Source organism: Cherax quadricarinatus, chromosome 1 (genome assembly GCF_038502225.1).
Source record: "Cherax quadricarinatus isolate ZL_2023a chromosome 1, ASM3850222v1, whole genome shotgun sequence".
Taxonomy (NCBI): domain Eukaryota; kingdom Metazoa; phylum Arthropoda; class Malacostraca; order Decapoda; family Parastacidae; genus Cherax; species Cherax quadricarinatus.
Genome location: NC_091292.1, coordinates 39,137,561 through 39,160,339, shown reverse-complemented (window position 1 = coordinate 39,160,339; position 22,779 = coordinate 39,137,561). Strand labels below are relative to the sequence as shown.

General features: G+C 38.7%; 1 protein-coding gene across 2 annotated transcripts in view; it reads right to left on the bottom strand.

The window, feature by feature from the left end:
• LOC128685213 (NFX1-type zinc finger-containing protein 1-like) overlaps positions 1 to 22,478 on the bottom strand; it is a 429,985-nt gene extending 407,507 nt beyond the window's left edge. Inside the window, exon 1 of one of the 2 annotated variants that reach the window (XM_070080633.1) lies at positions 22,097 to 22,478. The gene's annotated coding sequence lies outside the window, so the exon portion shown is untranslated. Of the gene's footprint in view, positions 1 to 21,407; positions 21,422 to 22,096 lie in introns of those variants that run through there. The other variant, XM_070080696.1, reaches the window with a different exon arrangement.
• Between the last annotated feature and the right edge of the window lie 301 nt (positions 22,479 to 22,779).

Below are 22,779 nucleotides of genomic sequence, written 5' to 3'. Positions count from 1 at the left end.
TTTTTGCCGATATTCAAGAGTAAACAAACGACCTCACACGTCTAATACAAGTCAGCTGGTGGGTCTAATATACATTCACAAATATGGTGATGATATTTATACAATTATTACAGTATTGCATAACAGTAAATCTTCTATTTTTTGGTGTGAATAAAAATTCATTATGTGAATAAAAAATCAAAATGGAATTTATTTGTAAAGCCTCAAAACATAACTAATAAACAGAGGAAATGTTAGTTTAGTGCCAAGAATGCCTACATTGTTCATTCTGGACCCTATTTTGAAATTGGAATATTTTGAACTTTGTGTTAAATTGGCCAAATTAACAATTTCCGATCACTTTATTTTGTAGTTGAAACAGTTGACTTGGCGATTTCTTGTGCTCAATCGATAGAATCGAAGTAATACTAGTGAAATAGCTAAGAATTTGGTTGATTGGAATAATGTAATTGGCCTAAAATGGGAGTCAAAGTCGGCAAAATCGCCGATTCGTAAATATCGCTGACACATCAAAATTCGCGAGAGCATAATTTCGTCAATTTTCCACCAAATTTCGTACTTTTTGTTTTATTACCTTCACAAAAAGATTCTCTACGATTTCATAAGAAAAAATAACAAATTTTTTTTTTGAAAATTCTTGGACACTGGTGCGTGACTCCAGATTTGGGCCTTGGACCCTGAAAGGGTTAATCCATTCCTGAGAGCTCATCGTTAGTCAAAATTATCGTTAGTCAAGTTAATTTTCCCCATAAGAAATACAGTGGACCCTTGACCAGCGATGGCATCGATTAACGATAAATCTGACTAGTGATACATTTTATCGCAAAAATTTTGCCTCGATTAGCGCTAAAAAACTCAACCAACACTATTCCTTCCGTCTGAGACGCATCCACTTCTGGCCAGTGTTTGCAAGCCAGCCAGCCACCGCGGTCGCTTCCAAGCATACAATCGGAACATTTCATATTATCACAGCCTTTTTAGTGATTGCACCTGCAAAATAAGTCACCATGGGCCTCAAGAAAGCTTCTAGTGCCAACTCTACAGCAAAAAGGGTGAGAATTACTATGGATATGAAGAAAGAGATCATTGCTAAGTATGAAAGTGGAGTGCATGTCTCCGAGCTGGCCAGGCTGTACACAAAACCCCAATCAACCATCGCTACTATTGTGGCCAAGAAAACGGCAATCAAGGAAGCTGTTCTTGCCAAAGGTGCAACTATGTTTTCGAAACTGAGATCGCAAGTGATAGAAGATGCTGAGAGACTGTTATAGGTATGGATAAACGAAAAACAGATAGCAGGAGATAGCATCTCTCAAGCGATCATATGTGAAAAGGCTAGGAAGTTGCATGACGATTTAATTAGAAAAATGCCAGCAACTAGTGGTGATGTGAGTGAATTTAAGGCCAGCAAAGGTTGGTTTGAGAGATTTAAGAATCGTAGTGGCATACATAGTGTGATAAGGCATGGTGAGGCTGCCAGTTTGGACCAAAAAGTAGCTGAAAAATATGTGCAGGAATTCAAGGGGTACATAGACAGTGAAGGACTGAAACCTGAACAAGTGTTTAATGGTGGCACTGACAATGTTGTGAAACACTTTAGGAATGTCATAAAAGAACGGGAGGTACAGGTCTCTATGGGCAGATATGTTGTGCGACAGAGGTCCAGTGACTCTCAAGCTGGTCCTAGTGGCATTAAAAGAAGAAGGGAAGTAACCCCGAAAAAGGACTTGCCACCTCAAGTCCTAATGGAAGGGGATTCCCCTTCTAAACACTAAGACCATCAACACACTCCCCTCTTCCCATCCCATCAATCATCACCAGATCTTCAATAAAGGTAAGTGTCATGTAACTGTGCATGTCTTCTTCAGTTTGTGTGTATTAAAATTAATATTTCATGTGTTAAAAAAAAAAAATTTCAATACTTTTGGGTGTCTTGCACGGATTAATTTGATTTCCATTATTTCTTATGGGGAAAATTAACTTGACTAACGATTATTTTGACTAACGATGAGCTCTCAGGAACGGATTAATAGCGTTAGTCGAGGGTCCACTGTAATGGAAATCAAATTAATCCGTGCAAGACACCCAAAAGTATTGAAATTTTTTTTTTTTAACACATGAAATATTAATTTTAATACACACAAACTGAAGATTACATGCACAGTTACATGACACTTACCTTTATTGAAGATCTGGTGATGACTGATGGGATGGGAGGAGGGGAGAGCGTTGATCTTCTTAGTGTTTAGAAGGGGAATCCCCTTCCATTAGCACTTGAGGCAGCAAGTCTTTTTCTGGGGTTACTTCCCTTGTTCTTTTATTGACACTAGGACCAGCTTCAGAGTCACTGGACTTCTGTCGCACAACATATCTGTCCATAGATACCTGTACCTCTCGTTCCTTAATGACTTTCCTAAAGTGGTTCACAACATTGTCAGTGTACAGGTTGCCAACACGGCTTGCAGTAGCTGTGTCAGGGTGATTTTCATCAAAAAAGGTTCAAGCCACTTTGCACACATTTCCTTTATTTTAGAAGCAGGCAACTTCTTCAATTTCTCTCTCCCCTCCTCCGAAGCAGTTTCCTCAGGCTTGCCCTCTTGCTGTTCAAGATGATCTAGCAGTTAGGTAAGACACATATGCAACAGATAGTTCCTGACTATGGAACTGAACTTCTCCAGGCCGAGGGACTGACAACCTCAAATTCTACGACTTTAAGGGTGATGGACTGATTACATCGTCTTCACATCTCTACTGTTCCTGCCTACTTTCTGTATTCGACTGAAGAAGCCTACTGTGTAGGCGAAACGTTTCGGAATAAAGGTGTCTAACTGTTGCATATGTGTCTTACCAAACAACCTGTCAGTATTGTATACCATTTTGATGTTCATGATCTAGCAGCTCATCAGTGGTTAGTTCTTCACTGTCCTCCACCACCAACTCTTCCACATCCTCCCCACTAACCTCCAACCCCAAGGACTTCCCCAGTGCCACAATGGATTCCTCAACTGGCATTGGATTCTCAGGGTTAGCCTCAAACCCTTCAAAATCCATTTTGTCTACACATTCTGGCCACAGTTTTTTCCAAGCAGAGTTCAAGGTCCTCTTAGTCACTTCCTCCCAAGCCTTACCTATAAGGTTTACACAATTGAGGATGGTAAAATGATCTTTCCAAAACTCTCTTAGAGTCAGTTGAGTTTCTGAGGTCACTACAAAGCACCTTTCAAACATAGCTTTTGTGTACAGTTTCTTGAAGTTGGAAATAACCTGCTGGTCCATGGGCTGCAGGAGAGGAGTGGTATTAGGAGGCAAAATCTTCACCTTAATGAAGCTCATGTCCCTAGAAAGTCGCTCTGCCAAGTCTGAAGGATGACCAGGAGCATTGTCTAATACCAGGAGGGACTTAAGGTCTAATTTCTTTTCAATTAGGTAATTTTTCACATTGGGGGCAAATGCTTGGTGTAACCAGTCATAGAAAAAGTCCCTAGTGACCCATGCCTTACTGTTTGCCCTCCACAGCACACAAATTAGTCTTGAGGACATTGTTTTTCCTGAACACTCTGGGAGTTTCAGAGTGATACACCAATAAAGGCTTCACTTTGCAATCACCACTAGCATTGGCACACATCAACAGAGTAAGCCTGTCTTTCATAGGCTTATGTCCTGGGAGTGCCTTTTCCTCCTGAGTAATGTACGTCCTGCTTGGCATTTTCTTCCAAAACAGGCCTGTTTCGTCACAATTAAACACTTGTTCAGGTTTCAGTCCTTCACTGTCTATGTACTCCTTGAAGTCCTGCCCATATTTTTCAGCCGATTTGTGGTCCGAACTGGCAGCCTCACCATGCCTTATCGCACTATGAATGCCACTACGCTTCTTAAATCTCTCAAACCAACCTTTGCTGGCCTTAAATTCACTCACATCACTAGTTGCTGGCATTTTTGTAATTAAATCGTCATGCCTCTTCCTAGCCTTTTCACATATGATCGCTTGAGAGATGCTGTCTCCTGCTATCTGTTTCTCGTTTATCCACACCAATAAAAGTCTCTCAACATCTTCTATCACTTGCGATCTCAGTTTCGAAAACATAGTTGCACCTTTGGCAAGAACAGCTTCCTTGATTGCCGTTTTCTTGCCCACAATAGTAGCGATGGTTGATTGGGGTTTTGTGTACAACCTGGCCAGCTCGGAGACACGCACTCCACTTTCATACTTAGCAATGATCTCTTTCTTCATCTCCATAGTAATTCTCACCTTTTTGCTGTAGGGTTGACAATAGCTTTCTTGGGGCCCCATGGTGACTTATTTTGCAGGTGCAATCACTACAAAGGCTGTGATAATATGAAATGTTCCAGGTGTATGTTTGGAAGCGACCGCGGTGGCTGGCTGGCTTGTAAACACTGGCACCCAAGGGACAAGTGAGGCGCGATCAGGCCAAAGTGGACGCGTATGGTACGGAACGAATAGCGCTGGTCGGGTTTTTAAGTGCTAGTCGAGGCAAAATTTTTGCGTTAAAATGTATCGCTAGTCAGATTTATCATTAATCGATGCCATCGCTGGTTGAGGGTCCACTGTATTATTATCTGTTCATCATCATTATCATCATCATTATTATTATTGCTATTAGCTATGTATTATAGGTAGGGTGTTTCCTTGGTTAAATAAGGAAAATAACTACTGATGATAGGGAACTGTCTTGCCAACAACTGTTAAGTGTCTAGACATCATACTCAGTACTGGCTGAGTTATGTGACCCTTCTTGACATTGGGTTGGAGAATGTGTGATCAGGCAGTCTGGTTCAGCCTTGAGCAGGACAAACATCTCTCTCTTCATGAGTGCTCTCATAAGACTCAAAGCTCTTTAACCCTTTCAGGGTCGGCAGGCCCTCTCCTAAACTTGTTCTCAGGGTCGGAAATTTAAAAGAAAAAAAAAAATTTCTTCTTATGAAATGATAGAGAATCTTTTCCCGATCATATTGACACCAAAAGCATGAAATTTGATGGAAAACTTACAGAATTATGCTCTCGTGAAGTTAGCGGTCTTGACAATGTTTACGCATAGTGATTTCGCCCACTTTGAGCCCTATTTTTGGCCAATTCCTATGTACCAGTCGACAAAAATCCTAACTATTTCGCTAGAACTCCGTTTTTTCTATCGAATGAGTACAAGAAACCACCCATTTACAGATTTCAACTATCTAATAAAGTGGTCAGAAATTGGCAATTTTGCCAATTTCACACAAATTTCAAAAGATGCCAATTTCCAAATAGGGTCCAGAATAAACAAGACAGACATTCCTGGCACTAAAATAATATTTTTTTCTGTTATTATTCACATCCCCAGGCCTATCTTACATTTCTTTTGCCTTCCACTTTGATTTTTTTTTTCTCAAAAAATAGAAGATTTACTGTCATGCAGACTACTGCATTAATGTAGAAATAGTATAAATAATATCAGCGCACTTGTGAAAGAGTATTAGACTCACCAGTTGACGTGTATTGGAAGCTTGGCATGATTTGTTTACTTTTGAACTTTGGCAAAAATCGGACATTTCTGCTACTTTGAGCTCAATTTCAAGGTACTTTTCATTGTGAAACCAATCAAAATCATCCCAGCACTTTCTTGAAAGCTGCAACAGGACCCACAGATGTAATACTAGGTGCAAAAAATTTGACATTCCCAGTGTCCAGCTAAATCTCTTCAAAAATTCAATGTCAGTACCTGACCAGCCGGGCTGTGGTTCGTATGTTGGATTGCGTGCAGTCAGCAGTAACAGCCTGATTGATCAGGCCCTGATCCACCATGAGGTCTGGTCACAGACCGGGCCGCGGGGGCGTTGAACCCCAGAACTCTCTACAGGTAAACTCCAGGTAAACATAAAAGGACTCAAAATCTGGAACTTTCTACCGGAAATCTCCAGAAGCACTGTCTCAGCTGGCATCTTCAAAACTACTGTTAAAAACACCTTCTTTCCCTAACATATCTCAGCATCACCTAAATATGTGAAAACTACATTTCCATATTCCCGATGTCAATAACACACGTAAAATACACAATCTTATTCTCAACATCTGTAATTCTCCCAGTAAACTAGAATTCTCATTACCCGTAATCATAATCAAACCTGTAATTCCTTAAACAATTAAACTTGATAAAAACCACATACAGTGGAACCTCGGTTTTGGTATACCCTAGTTTTTGTACAATTCGGTTTTTGACAATTTTTTTTCATCAAAATTTTGTCCCAGTTTTCATACATCCGCTCAGTTTTTGTACAGTTGAAAATGGTCCATACCAAACTCATCCACCTGCTTGCATGACTCAGCCACTCATTTCCCGGAATCAAGCGCCCACACAAAGCATCCCTTGCGTTCATGATTTTGAAGGGTTTGAGGCTGACCCTGATGACCTTACGCCTGTTGTGAAATCTATTGTGTCTTTGGGACAGTCCATGGGGTTGGATGTGAGTGGCCAGGATGTGGAAGAGTTGGTGGACGACCACAGGGAAGAGCTAACCACTGAAGAGCTGCAAGACCTTCAACTGGAACAGCAACAGATTGTAGCTGAGGAAATTGCTTCAGAGGAGGAGGAAGAGAGTGGAGAGAATGTGCCTTCTTCGGTGATTAAGGACATGTGTGCAAAGTGGAATGAGTTGCAAAGTTTTGTGGAGAAATATCACCCTAACAAAGCTGTTGCAAGCCGTGTTTGCAACATGTTCAATGACAATGCCTAGTCCCATTTTAGGCAAATCTTAAAGAGACACCAGAAACAGACCTCTTTGGACAGATTTTTTGTGCTACAGGGGTCCAGTGACACTCAAGCTGGTCCAAGTGCCAGTAAAAGACAAAGAAGGGAAGTAACCCCGGATAGTGCCTTGATACCTGAATTCCTTATGCACGGGGATTCCCCTTCCAAACAATAACCTCTCCTCCTCCCTCTCCCCTCCTCGTCGTCTTCCATACACCAACAAGAGTCTTCAATAAAGGTAAAAGTGATGTTAAATGTTCATTTATCCATTTCATTAGTCATTTATATTTACATAGTTATTCTCCATAAAATGCATTTTTTGTTAATATTTTTGGGTGTCTGGAACAGATTAATTGGATTTCCATTATTTCTTATGGGAAATATTGCTTCAGTTTTTGTACAATTCAGTTTTCGTCAGACTTTTTCGAACAGATTAATCATGAAAACTGAGGTTCCACTGTAGTATGAATTAATAGGATATTCAGTCATCTTGTATTCACTATAACTCCTAAATTTACACTTACACTTTCGCAAGTGACTATGTATTCAATTACTCATATTGTTATTGCTTTATTAATCTTAAGATCTTTATTAATCTTAAGTTTGCCCAAAATGCTCTGCATATTAAGGGGCTTTCTGCATGTACACCTAAATGCCATTTACCTTTGTACAAACGTTGTATCATGCTGAAATAAAGTATCATTATTTTTAAGTATTAAAACTACAGTTTGTAGAGGGTTTTCTAAAGCACTTTTGAAATGTCAGTTTGTGTGTATAACTGCATCCAGTGTATTACCACTAACTGATCTTAGACCTGTAGAACAATGGCTATTACCATCACTGATAATAATTGTTATTAGCATTGTTGATGTTAATTGTTATTAGCATCATTAATACTAATTGTTATTAGCATCATTAATGCTAATTGTTATTAGCATCATTGATGCTAATTGTTATTACCATCATTGATGCTAATTATTATTAACATTGTCGATGCCAATAACAAATTTAAACTACTGTAATATTATTGAAAGAAGCCTAATAGTATTTGAAATTTAAAAGGATTATGCTGCTCTGTATTAATAAAACTGCAAAATAAAATTATCAAGAACACTTGAATTAGTACATTATACCATATGGTACATTATACCATATGGTGCATTGTACCATGTACAGGGTACAGGGACCCTAATGGAAATAAGTCTGTCTGACTTTTTTGAGTTATCCTAGGTTCTCCAAACATATGCTGCTAAGTATGATATTCTAAGTAACTTTATTTGTGTATACCTAAATAAACTTCCGATGCCACATGTGCTTGAGTAAGTTTATTCAGGTGTACAGAAATACAATTACATGGATTATCATACATAGCAGCATATGTATAAAATCCTAGAATAACCCAAAAAAGTCAGGGTGACTTATTTATAGGAATCCTTGTATCTGTACCTTATGGTGTACTGTACTGTATGGTACCCTGTACCATATGGTACCCTGCACCATATGGTACCCTGCACCATATGTTTTCCTGTACTGCACGGTACCCTATACCATATAGTACAATGTACCATATGGTACCTTGTAACATATGAAACCGTGTACCATATAGTCAATAGGTGGTGTTGGTGGCACAAGACACCAGCCAAGACTGAGTGAGTGGGGACAAGCTAGCTACTGACTCAGCAGTTTCCAAGACAAAGTGCTTTGTCATCCACCTCAAGGAACATGTCAAGTTCTTGTACATTTGTAAATATATAATAAAACATTACTAATATACAACATTTTTGCATATTTTAACATTACTAATATACAGTGGACCCCCGGTTTACAATATTATTTCATTCCAGAAGTATGTTCAGGTGCCATTACTGAACGAATTTGTTCCCATAAGGAATATTGTGAATTAGATTAGTCCATTTCAGACCCCCAAACATACACGTACAAATGCACTTACATAAATACACTTACATAATTGGTCGCATTGGGAGGTGATTGTAAAGCGGGGGTCCACTGCACAACATTTTTGCATATTTTTGTTGTAAACAATTATTGTAAATAAAATAATGATGAAAATATAAGTGTGTGTGTGTTGAATACAACAGTACCATATGGTACAACGAACCATATGGTATTGTACTGCATGGTACAATGTACCATATGGAACTATATGGTACCATTGTATTCAACACAATAACTTCACTAATATTTATCATTAAATTTTGTTTACAATAAACTTGTACACAAGTTTTGTAAGCAATATAATGATAAACAAATTAGTGCAGTTATTGTGTTGAATACAATGAGTGTACACTTATACAATATACATTATATTGGTCTCACATGCCACAAATGTTACTAGAAAAAGAAAAAAATTAGAAAAGAAAAGAAAAAAGTATAAAAAAACATAAAATAAAAAAATGCGATTTTGCGGAAGTCACTGATGTTGCCACCACCCGGCCATTTTGGGTCAACTTCCCGCTGCTGTATCTCGGTAAGTACTGATCAGAAAAACTTTTTTTTGTTTTATTACCTTCACAAAAATATTATCTTTAATTCTGTAAGAAAAAATAATTTTTGTTTTTTTTTGCAAAATTTCTTGGACACTGGGGCACCCCTTCAGATTTTGGCCCTGGACCCTGAAAGAGTTAAGCACATAATGTTCAAGACAGTGACCATATGCCTGATCACGTAATTTACATTTAGTTTGATCATCATCTGTGTGTCTCCCAAACTGCCAGAAGTACTTGTAACCAAGCCTAAGCCTGGCCACTACAACATCAGTCAGTCTGTTCACATTGCAAGTTGCTCCATAAACATACTTATCTAAGTTCATGTTATCATAGTGGATTATAGATCTACTCAGGCTTCTAATTGCAATCCAATAACAATCATTTTCATTATTTACTTCTCTCCTAATATTATTCCTAATGCTAGACACAGTTATACCAAAGTTATATTCTACATTCTCCTTCTGGGTACTCTTCTTGGCTAACATATCAACTTTATCATGAAGGAGTAATCCAATGTGTGATGGGATCCATAGCAACTGTACATTAATTCCTCTGTCCCTGATTTTTGAGTAACTATACCTGGCTTCTCCAATGAGCATGTTATTGGAGTCATTATATGAGTCAAGAGCCTTCAATGATGACATATAATCAGTAATGATGATAGTCAAGCTCGGTGTCATAGGTTAGCTTTAGTGCCATTAGGATTGCAAACAATTCAGTTTGCAGTGTAGACACCAAGTTGTTAATTCTTATGCCTAACTCAACAAATTTATTATCGTTCTTAACTAGGGAGGTGGCAACAAGAGCAGATGCAGCCCTGCCAGAAGACTCCTGTTTAGATCCATCAGTGTATATAACTTGTGATAACTTATTATTACCAGCTAGGCAAGAAATTTCTTCTTGAGCAGTTGCTTTAACAAGTGATTTAAGGAAGAGATTACTAGCAATGAGCTTCTTCAGAGGGACTTGCAGGTATTATACACATGCTAGAAGAAATATACACTGCACTCGAAAAAAAAGAAGTCCCACTGGGGATCTTCATTGATTTACGTAAAGCTTTTGATACAGTTGACCAAGATTTGTTGCACAAAAACTTATCACACTATGGTATAAGAGGGCACTCCCTCAACTACCTCAAGTCATACCTTAGCAACAGAAGCCAATATGTGTCCACAAATGGAGGAAACTCTTCCACACAACCAATTACAGTTGGTGTCCCACAGGGAAGTGTCCTTGGCCCTCTTCTCTTTCTCATTTTCATAAACGACCTACCAAATGCATAGCAACTACTCAAACCCACACTATTTGCAGATGACACTACATACGTCTTCTCTCACCCAAGCCCAGTCATACTAGCCAATACTGTAAATACCGAATTACAGAAAATATCTACCTGGATGATGATTAACAAACTGATTCTCAATGTCAACAAAACCTACTTCATTCAGTTTGGGAACAAAACTACAGATGTTCCTCTTAACATAATGATAAACGGATCACCTATCACAAAACTCAGAGGAAAAATTCTTAGGAATCCACCTTGATAATAGATTCAAATTTTAAACACATGTACAACAAATTTCCAAGAAAATCTCCAAGACCGTAGGCATACTATCAAAGATACAGTACTATGTTCCACAATCAGCTCTCCTGGCCCTATATCACTCACTCAGATATAAACCCTCCCCTCAAACTTCTCCTTACCAACCTCAACAGAACTTATGACCATAACACAAGGCACAGATCACTCTTTGATGTTCTTTGTGTCCATCTCACACAATGTAAAAATTCAATGCACATAAAAGACCCAAAAATTTGGAATTCATTACCTGTTAACCCTTTGGGGGTCGGCAGGTCCTCTTAAGACACTTGTTCTCAGGGTCGGCCAAATTTAAAAAAAAAAATTATTTTTTTCTCGTGAAAAGATAGAGAATATTTTCCCGACCATAATGACACCAAAAGTATGAAATTTGATGGAAAACTTACGGAATTATGCTCTCACGAAGTTAGCGGTCTCGACGATGTTTACGCATCGGCAATTTTGCCCACTTTGAGCCCTATTTTCGGCCAATTCCAGTGTACTAGTCGACAAAAATCATAACTATTTTGCTAGAACTCCATTTTTTTCTATTGAATGAATAAAAGAAACCACCCATTTACCGATTTCAACTATCCAATAAAGTGGTCAGAATTTAGCAATTTTGCCAATTTCACACAAATTTCAAAAGACGTCAATTTCTGAATAGGGTCCAGAATAAACAAGAAAGACATTCCTGGCACTAAAATAACAAGTTCTCTGTTCGTTAGTCACATCCCCAGGCCCCTCTTATATTTCTTTGGCTTTCCACTTCGAATTTTTATTCTTACAAAAAAAATAAGATTTACTGTTATGCAGACTACTGCATTAGTGTAGAAATGGTATAAATAATATCAGCGCACTTGTGAAAGAATATTAGACTCACCAGTTGATGTGTATTGGACGCTTGGCATGATTTGTTTACTTTCGAACTTTGGTAAAAATCAAACATTTCTGCTACTTTGAGCTCAATTTCAAGGTACTTTTCATTGTAAAACCAGTCAAAATCATCTCAATTTCTGTAATATGTCTTCCATTCTATAAAATGAGACCAAGAAAACTAGAATACAACCATAAATACCATATGAAAATACAGTGGACCCCCGCTTAACGATCACCTCCCAATGCGACCAATTATGTAAGTTTATTTATATAAGTGCGTTTATTTATATAAGTGCATGGGGGTCTGAAATGGACTAATCTACTTCACAATATTCCTTATGGGAACAAATTCGGTCAGTACTGGCACCTGAACATACTTCTGGAATGAAAAAATATCATTAACTGGCGGTCCACTGTACAGTGCAAATTCGCTGTTTTAATCAAAAAACACGGTCAAAGTTTTTTTTTTTCTCATTACGCACTGTGTGCTGCAGGATTTTATACTGTGCACACTGACCACATAGACCCATTCTTTCATATGTAGGCCTACCAGCTTTCTCTCACTAGATTTGAGGGCACTACAATTTAGACATACTTGTATATGTACGTCAAAAACCCTGGGTCGTAAGCCATACTAGTACGTCCGAAATCCCCAAAGGGTCAATATAAAAGAAACACTGTCTGTTTATCAATTCAAGACTCTTCTTAAAAACCACTTACTCACCCACAACTAAATAAATATTGAATAACTGTACTTCATTAAAGTGTAACCTGTGACCCTATCAAACTACGTTTTTAAATTACATTAACTAACAGAATAATCCACTCTCTTGAATGCGCAGTAACTTATCTAATGACTATATGACCTGTTTCTGCACTTCAAATAGCATATTGATCATTTTGTTATATTATACAGGTCCGCCATCACAAATCCGGCAATCAGTTATTAGGTTCCTTCAGTTATTCAGCACTAATTTTGGCTATGGAAAATTTTCTAGGGGTGTTACCTGTACGTACCTCAACATTACACGCATACGAGTAATCTCATTGGGAGACAACAACTATATTGTTTACCGTAGTCAACCCGTGTAGACACGTGAGAAAACTTAACCACCTCTGGTCACTACAGGTGGTCCCTTCGACCTCACAATCTTATCCATATCTAGCCGAGACCAGTATAAATTGGATAACGCCCACAAGTACGGCGCTACTAATTAATTGTGGACTGTATAGATTATATTAGTTTAACTGAATGAAGGGGGGGGGGTGAGGTTACACATGGATATATCCATCAAGGAAAAACACTTGTACATAATCCTACCACTTACCAGATATTCTCTGGTGGTCACTTGAAGTAGCTGGATCACCCATAACCTATCCAATTACAACATACCTAACTGGCCAGTATCAGTCTGCTATAACTAGAAGGGTTACTTAACTATGGGTGATTGATGCTCCTTATTTCCTCCATTCATCACCACATTTCGATGTCCTGCTACACCGACACGGTTCTTATTCCAGCAGGACAAGGTATCCGTTGGTTTGTCCCGGTTTAGAAGTTGTGACTCCATAAAAACTTCACTATCCTCGAGACAGGAACACGAGATAAAACAGATGCTCACTCTGAGAACGGCGACTCATTTCACTTCACACATTCTCTTAACTTGGTGTTATTATCGCTGATTACTTCTTAGCCCACCGTACAGTTTAATGTCTCCTAATTATTATACACATTAGAGGCCACTCCATTAAGATCTGAGACCAATGAGTGATGATTAAACCACGGGTATTTTTCCCCGGGACACAGTCCATGGCGATGCGCCAGTCACCCGGTCCTACCATTATTCACTCATTTTACCACTTTATTATGGTGATCCCGTAAATCACGTTCTCTCACGCTTCACCAGGAACAGTTACGACACTTCCTATTATGAAGTGAGGCCTATATTAATCCTTAGGCCATCGTGAACGCCAATTTCCTGGTCCCATGTTTTCACAGCCTCTTCACTACATTCAAAACACTCCCGCCGCCCCATGCCCCGAGTCGACCTCTTCCCCCGCACATCCGCGCAGGCGCAGAGGGAACTCTTGGTTCAATTCCATTTTCAAATACATTTTTGACCCATATCGACACATTAAACACCTATTAGGCACTATAGCTTCGGAAAATTAAAATATTTTCCACACTGCAGTCGGGCGGAGGTCATTGTTAGACGACTTTAAATAATGTGGAGTAAAATTTTCCCATCTTCACTGGCCACCTGGCTTGGGAACTCCAACATTGGTATTTACATAATCACCCATTAATTCTTTCCACCTGTTAACTCCTCAGGTAGGGCTCCATCCAAAGCACACTCAAGCCTCCATGCTTCTGGTATTAACAATTTCCCTCTTATTGTAAGGTGTGACACTAAGCCTATACTCTCTGGGTTAATTTATTGGGCATACTGGAATTATGAGACTTTAACAATAGCAAGTCTCTCTCAGTATCCCAAGTCAACCCCAGCACATTACTGCATATAGGCACTTCAACTCCAGGGCTATCCATATTTATTGATCCCTCAAAATGGACTAATTACTGTTCCATTCCCTCAGGGGCATCCTTGCACCTTGCATTATTTCATTAACCCCTTCACATATCCTCATTAGTTCCTCTTCAGTTGACGTCACACCTGGAAATTGTCCACATAAGATTATTTACCCAATTACTTCACTCAGTGGACCACCTGTGCACTTAAGGTGTGCATTTATCGTCGCCTGAAGTAAGAACAATTTATTATTTAACTGTTGATTAATTATATCATTATAAACAGTCAACAATTCTGGTGTCTTGCTCAGTTCGCAGAGCTGGGCCCTTTAACTGTCCATACGCTATCCTATAATTTAGTAGGTAATTCTGGACAGCTGAGCTTCCACGGAAGTCGCACCCAGTAATGTCCAGATTCACATTTAACATCCTTCAGGTATTGTTCCTGAGTAACGGAATCATTTGGACTTTCCTCATTTATATTAATCCCTATGCTGTCCAGCTCCCACAAATTAGACTGGTTCAACATCATCCTCGATAGAAGAATACTTGTACTGGGTTGGTCTTTTATGAGTAAGACACTGTGACTGTATTTACTACTTCCTCTAGTCATTATTACTAGGCGGTAGTCTGCCATATATTACATGGCCCGTTCCAGTGTTGAGGAGAGTGACGCCGCATGGTTTTGGATTTATGCCCTTTATCCTGAATTATTACATCCAACACCGGCAAGGCTACCTCAGCTAGGCCATCATTATTGCCATTAGCTGCAACCTTTACATCAGTCACTGTAGTGTCAGGGTTATTAACATTATCATTATTGTCACCATTATTATAAGAATTACATACAACCCTGCACATAACTGTATGGTGCCTTCCCTTGTTGCATTGATAGCAACTGTTCAATTTGGTATGACAATCCTTTACATTATGATTGTCTAGACATCTGATAAATCTGTCAAGTTCTTTCATTCTTTCTACTTTAATATCCCACGAATTATAGGCATTGTGGTGTCCTGGTGGCCTGGTGGCTAAAGCTCCCGCTTCACACACGGAGGGCCCGGGTTCGATTCCCGGCGGGTGGAAACATTTCGACACATTTCCTTACACCTATTGTCCTGTTCACCTAGCAGCAAATAGGTACCTGGGTGTTAGTCGACTGGTGTGGGTCGCATCCTGGGGGACAAGATTAAGGACCCCAATGGAAATAAGTTAGACAGTCCTCGATGACGCACTGACTTTCTTGGGTTATCCTGGGTGGCTAACCCTCCGGGGTTAAAAATCCGAACGAAATCTTATCTTATCTTATCTTACAATTTTTAGTGAAATGAGTACCCTTGCAGAAGAGACAGTCTCTCTTTTCCTTGCCTGACCTCTTATTAACTGGGTTACCCTCACTGAGGTACTTATTCCTCTTATCTTGATGTGAGGAACCACTATTACTGATTCCTGTCACTTGATAAGTGCCTATTTAACTCTTAATTATGATTATTACCACTGGGATTATTTTTCCCTTTTGAGACTTGACAGATACTTCAGAGTCATTATGTGTTATATCCTTAGAACTGTTTGGCTGACTGGTCTGCAATTGAACAATTAATTCTTGCCGACCTAGTCTGATTTCCTACAGACCGTACTCTGGAGGTTTTGGCAAACACACCCTTTGCATTAATAGGTTGATCAACTGCCTGGCTTACACCCTTTAATTTATTCAAAGCCTTACTTTTACAAGACAGTTTTTCTTCCAATTCGTAATGTTGATTAATTAAAACATTCATTTCCATTCCATCTGCACAATTCTCCAGCAGATCTCTTTCACAGTCTTTAAACCACAATTTGTACCACTCAAATCTACTCTCTAAAGCATCTAAATATAACTTTAATTCATTAGGTTTCAAGGTTCTTTGATTCATCAAATCCAAGCACTTGTATGCCTTCGTCACATGGCCTTTAATAGCCTGTAAAGATGCTTTCATTACTCTAAAATCCACGGACTTGTCAGCCACATTAACTCCATCAGATCCAGTCATTATTCACTCATTTTACCACTTTATTACGGTGGTCCCGTAAATCATGTTCTCTCACTCTTCACCAGGAACATTCTCCTATCCTTGTCTTGGTGGCTTATATTAGAGAAAATGGAGTATAGCACAGGGCTAACTATGATATACACTCATACTCTGCCATAAACATGAAACAAAAAAGTTATTTTCTCTCTATAGATTATCACACATAGCAGCATATGTTTAGAGAACCTAGGATAACCCAAAAAAAGTCAACATGGCTTATTTTTAGTACCTGGCTTGGGTTAGCCATATATGATTTTTGGTAAATATTCGATTCCCAGCCAGGGTAGAAACGTTAGGCGTGTTTCTTTACACCTGTTGTCTATGTTTACCCATCAGTAAATGGGTACCTGGGTGTTAGACGACTAGTGTGGGTGTTATCCTGGGACACTGACCTAATTTTCTTGAAATACTCAGCATAACAAGTGCCTTTCTATACAGTAGTATGTCACTGATGTCAGCTAGGCCTGTATACCTTGTACATGTACATGTAGCAAATAAAGATATTTTATTTTTTATTATTATCACACTGGCCGATTCCCACCAAGGCAGGGTGGCCCGAAAAAGAAAAACTTTCACCATCATTCACTCCATCACTGTCTTGCCAGAAGGGTGCTTTACACTACAGTTTTTAAACTGCAACATTAACACCCCTCCTTCAGAGTGCAGGCACTGTACTTCCCATCTCCAGGACTCAAGTCCGGCCTGCCGGTTTCCCTGAACCCCTTCATAAATGTTACTTTGCTCACACTCCAACAGCACGTCAAGTATTAAAAACCATTTGTCTCCATTCACTCCTATCAAACACGCTCACGCATGCCTGCTGGAAGTCCAAGCCCCTCACACACAAAACCTCCTTTACCCCCTCCCTCCAACCTTTCCTAGGCCGACCTCTACCCCGCCTTCCTTTCACTACAGACTGATACACTCTTGAAGTCATTCTGTTTCATTCAATTCTCTTATTTATTATTAATAATACATATTAATAATAAATAAGCCACAGTGAATGATTTGTTATTGTAGGTAAAACCTGCATAATTTAACAGCAATGAATGCCTCTATTACTGTAATAATTATGCCCCTACAACTACAGTATTGTATAAACTGACAATTCTGTGCTGTATAAAATTATAAATAATTTCCTGAATAAAACTAGTCTTATTGGGCAAAAAAAAAAAATCTATTTTCATGAGACAAACTAATAAGTTTGTTCATTTTAATAAGGGAAAATGTTAAACTCTTATGGGTCATATAGCACCTGGGAATTGGGAAGCATTAGTTTGATCCAAGGAAGGAGTTGGTAAGTCCAGTTCCTTGGATCAAGAGTCCTGACCAACATCAAGGTGTCCCTCGGTTTGGTTGGCAATGCTCTCACCTCACACACTGAGTGTCTGGGGTTCAGTCTCTGGCATGGGTGGAAATGTTGGACATGTTTACTTACACCTAGCAGTAAGTAGGTACTTGGGCATTAGTGGACTGGTGTGCATCACATCCTGGGGGGACAAGGCTGATGGACGACAATGGAAATAAGACAAATAGTCAGTGCATCATCGAGGACTTTCTTGGATTATCCTGGGTGACTAACCCAGGATAACACAAGTACATGTACAAGGTATATAGACCACAGCTGACATCAATGACATACTACTATATAGAAAGCCCCTTGTTATGCAGAGCATTTCAGCCAAATTTGGTTAATTTTGTTCCCAGGATGCAACCCACACCAGTCCACTAAAACCCAAGTACTTATTTTACTAATAGGTGAACAGTGACAGCAGGTGTCTTAAGGAAACATATCCTGATGTTTCCACCTGTACTGGGAATTGAACCATGGACCTCAGTGTGTTAGCCGACTGAGCTAGTGATCGAGTTAAGAGACAAAATCTTATCTTAACCCTCTCTACCACAGGTTAAAAATCTGAACAAGTCTTTTCATGGCACCACACCAATTGACTAACACCCAGGTACCTACTTACTGCTAGGTGGACAAGCAAGTAAAGTAAAGTTTATTTAGGTACAGGTCCACATAAGTAGAATTATCATACATTCATACATAGTAAGATGCGAGTAAATTACCTACAAGGATAATCCAAAAAAAAGTGCGAGTGCCTTAGTTCCACTGTGATAAAGTTCTCATCACAGTATACAAATAACTCTTCTTAACATACACATTTACCACATAACTATTATCAACATAGACAAAAAAAAATATTTATATACAGCAAGTCAGTACATGAGCTAGACGTGTTAGTTAAGTACGTATCCTCCCTGACCAGTGACTATTACTGTAGTTATTACTGCCATAGTGGTTATTATACTACATAATAGTATAATAACCACACTGTTAAAACTGTGGTTATAAATAACACTGTTAACATTGTGGTTATATCACTACTAACATGGTGGTTATAACACTATTAACATGGTGGTTATAACACTATTAACAAGGTAGTTATAACACTATTAACATGGTGGTTATAGCACTATTAACATGGTGGGTATAACACTATTAACCCTTTGACTGTCTCAGTCGTATATATACGTCTCACGAGCCACCGTGTTTGACGTATATAAATTCTAGTGGCTTCAAATCAAGCAGGAGAAAGCTGGTAGGCCCACATGTGAGACAATGGGTCTGTATGGTCAGTGTGCGCCATATAAAAAAAATCCTGCAGCACGCAGTGCATAACGAGAACAAAAAAAACTCCGACCGTTTTTTTTTTATTAAAATGCTGACTTAGTATAGTATTTATGGTTGTATTCTCGTTTTCTTGGTCTCATTTGATAGAATGGAAAACATATTATAGAAGCAGAGGTGATGCTGATTGGTTTTACTATGAAAAGAACCTTGAAATGGAGCTCAAAGTAGGGGAAATGTTTGCTTTTTGCTGATGTTCAAAAGTAAACAAATGATGTCATTTTCCAATAAATGTCCAAGTAGCCATTCTAATATGCACTCATGAATGGGTTGACATTATTTATACAATTATTACAATATTGCAGTAGTCTGCATAACAGTAAATCTTCTGTTTTTTGTTTGAATAAAAATTCAAAATAGAAAGCAAGAGTAATATCAGAGGGGCCTGGAGACATGACTGATGAACAAAGAAAATGTCATTTTAGAGCCAGGAATGTCTGCATTGTTCATTTTGAACCTTATTTTGAAACTGTCATATTTTTTAATTTTCGTGAAATTGGCCAAATTGCAAACTATTGAATAGTTGAAATCAGTAAATGTGCAGTTTCTTGTACTCAATCGATAGAAATAGTTATGAGTTTGGTTGACTGGAACAATGGAATTAGCCGAAAATAGGGCTCAAAATGGGCAAAATCACAGATTCGTAAATATTGCCAAGGTCGCTAATTTCGCGAGCATAATTCCCTCAGGTTTCCATCAAATTTCGTTCTTTTGGTGTTATTACAATCGGGAAGAGATTCTTTATCATTTCATAATAAAAAATATTTTTGGGGGGGGGAAATTTTACGACACCGGGAGACCCCTCAGCATTTGGGGTTGTGACAATCAAGGGGTTAACATGGTGGTTATAACACTATTAACAAGGTAGTTATAACACTATTAACATGGTGGTTATAACACTATTAACAAGGTACTTATAACACTATTAATAACACAGTGGTTATAACACTATTAACACAGTGAATATAACAGTATTAACACAGTGGTTATAACATTATTAACACGGTGGTTATAAGGGCCCGATGGCCTGGTGGCTAAAGCTCCCGCTTCACACACGGAGGGCCCGGGTTCGATTCCGGGCGGCTGGAAACATTACGACGTGTTTCCTTACACCTGTTGTCCTTTTCACCTAGCAGCAAATAGGTACCTGGGTGTTAGTCGACTGGTGTGGGTCGCATCCTGGGGGGCAAGATTAAGGACCCCAATGGAAATAAGTTAGACAGTCCTCGATGACGCACTGACTTTCTTGGGTTATCCTGGGTGGCTAACCCTCCGCAGTTAAAAATCCAAACGAAATCTTATCTTATAACATTATTAACACAGTGGTAAACTTCAGGTAAACTCCAGGTCATAACAATAACACGGTGGTATTAACACTATTAACATGGTGGTTATAATCCTATTAATGCGGTGGTTATAACACTATTAACACGGTGGTTATAACACTACTAACACTGTGGTTATAACACTATTAATACGGTGGTTATAACATTATTAACACGGTGGTTATAACATTAACACGGTGATTATAACACTATTATCACGGTGGTTATAACACTACTAACACTGTGGTTATAACACTATTAATACGGTGGTTATAACATTATTAACACGGTGGTTATAACATTATTAACACAGTGGTAAACTTCAGGTAAACTCCAGGTCATAACAATAACACGGTGGTATTAACACTATTAACATGGTGGTTATAATCCTATTAATGCGGTGGTTATAACACTTAACACGGTGGTTATAACACTACTAACACTGTGGTTATAACACTATTAATATGGTGGTTATAACATTATTAACACGGTGGTTATAACATTAACACGGTGATTATAACACTATTATCACGGTGGTTATACCTATTAACACAGTGGTTATAACATTATTAACATGGTAGTTATAACACTAATAACAGTGGTTATAACATTATTAACACGGTGGTTATAGCATTATTAACAGTGGTTATAGCATTATTAACACGGTGGCTATAACATTATTAACATGGTGGCTATATTATTAACACGGTGGTTATAACATTATTAACACGGTGGTTATAACATTATTAACACGGTGGCTATTATAAACACTGTTACCACGGCAACAGTGACAGGTTTAACAACAATTTTCACACAATAATTATCACCATTACTGCAGAATAACATCAATGGCAATAACATCAATAATAACATCAATGGCAATAACATAAATAACATCAATAACAAGGATGTTTGAGTCTGGAAATAACAATTATCAGAACATCCTGTGTTAAAAATTGTGATAAACAAGAGGAAATGTTTATTAAGTTTAGTGAGGCAGAGGTAGACATATGTGTAGTTATTATGACCTAACTTACACACTATTGTGACACCACTGATCTACGTTGACACCTATGTACTGACCTTATGTGTTGACACCTATATACTGACCTTATGTGTTGACACCTATATACTGACCTTATGTGTTGACACCTATATACTGACCTTATGTGTTGACACCTATATACTGACCTTATGTGTTGACACCTTATGTGTTGACACCTATATACTGCCCTTATGTGTTGACACCTATATACTGACCTTATGTGTTGACACCTTGTGTTGACACCTATATACTGCCCTTATGTGTTGACACCTATATACTGCCCTTACGTGTTGACACCTATATACTGACCTTATGTGTTGACACCTATATACTGACCTTATATACTGACCTTATGTGTTGACACCTATATACTGACCTTATGTGTTGACACCTATATATTGACCTTATGTGTTGACACCTATATACTGACCTTATGTGTTGACACCTATATACTGCCCTTATGTGTTGACACCTATATACTGACCTTATGTGTTGACACCTATATACTGCCCTTATGTGTTGACACCTACATACTGACCTTATGTGTTGACACCTATATACTGACTTTATGTGTTGACACCTATATACTGCCCTTATGTGTTGACACCTATATACTGCCCTTATGTGTTGACACCTACATACTGACCTTTTGTGTTGACACCTACATACTGACCTTATGTGTTGACACCTACATACTGACCTTATGTGTTGACACTTATATACTGACCTTATGTGTTGACAGATACACACTATGTGAGGCACATTGTTAACCAATACTGTCGTATATAGTGGTAATAGTAGACTGGTGGTGCTGGTGGTGGTGGAGCTGGAGCCTGACTGGTGCACCAACACAGGTAGCGGACTGGTGGTGGTGGAGCTGGAGCCTGACTGGTGCACCAACACAGGTTGCGGACTGGTGGTGGTGGAGCTGGAGCCTGACTGGTGCACCAACACAGGTAGTGGACGCGTCTACTTAACACTCCAACATACCACATACATCACATATATTATTTCTTCAACCATGTTATTAACACCTGCCTAGTCACCTCACATGTTCCCATACTCAAACATACATACATACATGTATGATTTACAGTCATACATAATGTATCTGTTCTTATAAGCTCAATAATAACAGTTAAGAGATTATAGGTGATGACAACACTGCCAGACCTCACTGCCAGACCTCACTGCTTCACACAACAACACTCACATTATTCAACAGTAACTGTTAATTCATCCTTAATTAAATATACCAGTTAAAAACCTTACAGTAACACCGTTCCTAGCGACCACACACCCACGGAATCCTTTAACGAAAGCGTCCAATAATATTAACATTATTATTAGTGGGCAACTGAACTTTATCTGTAGCCTGGGTTGAGTCATGGTACTGGTAGCACACCCTCA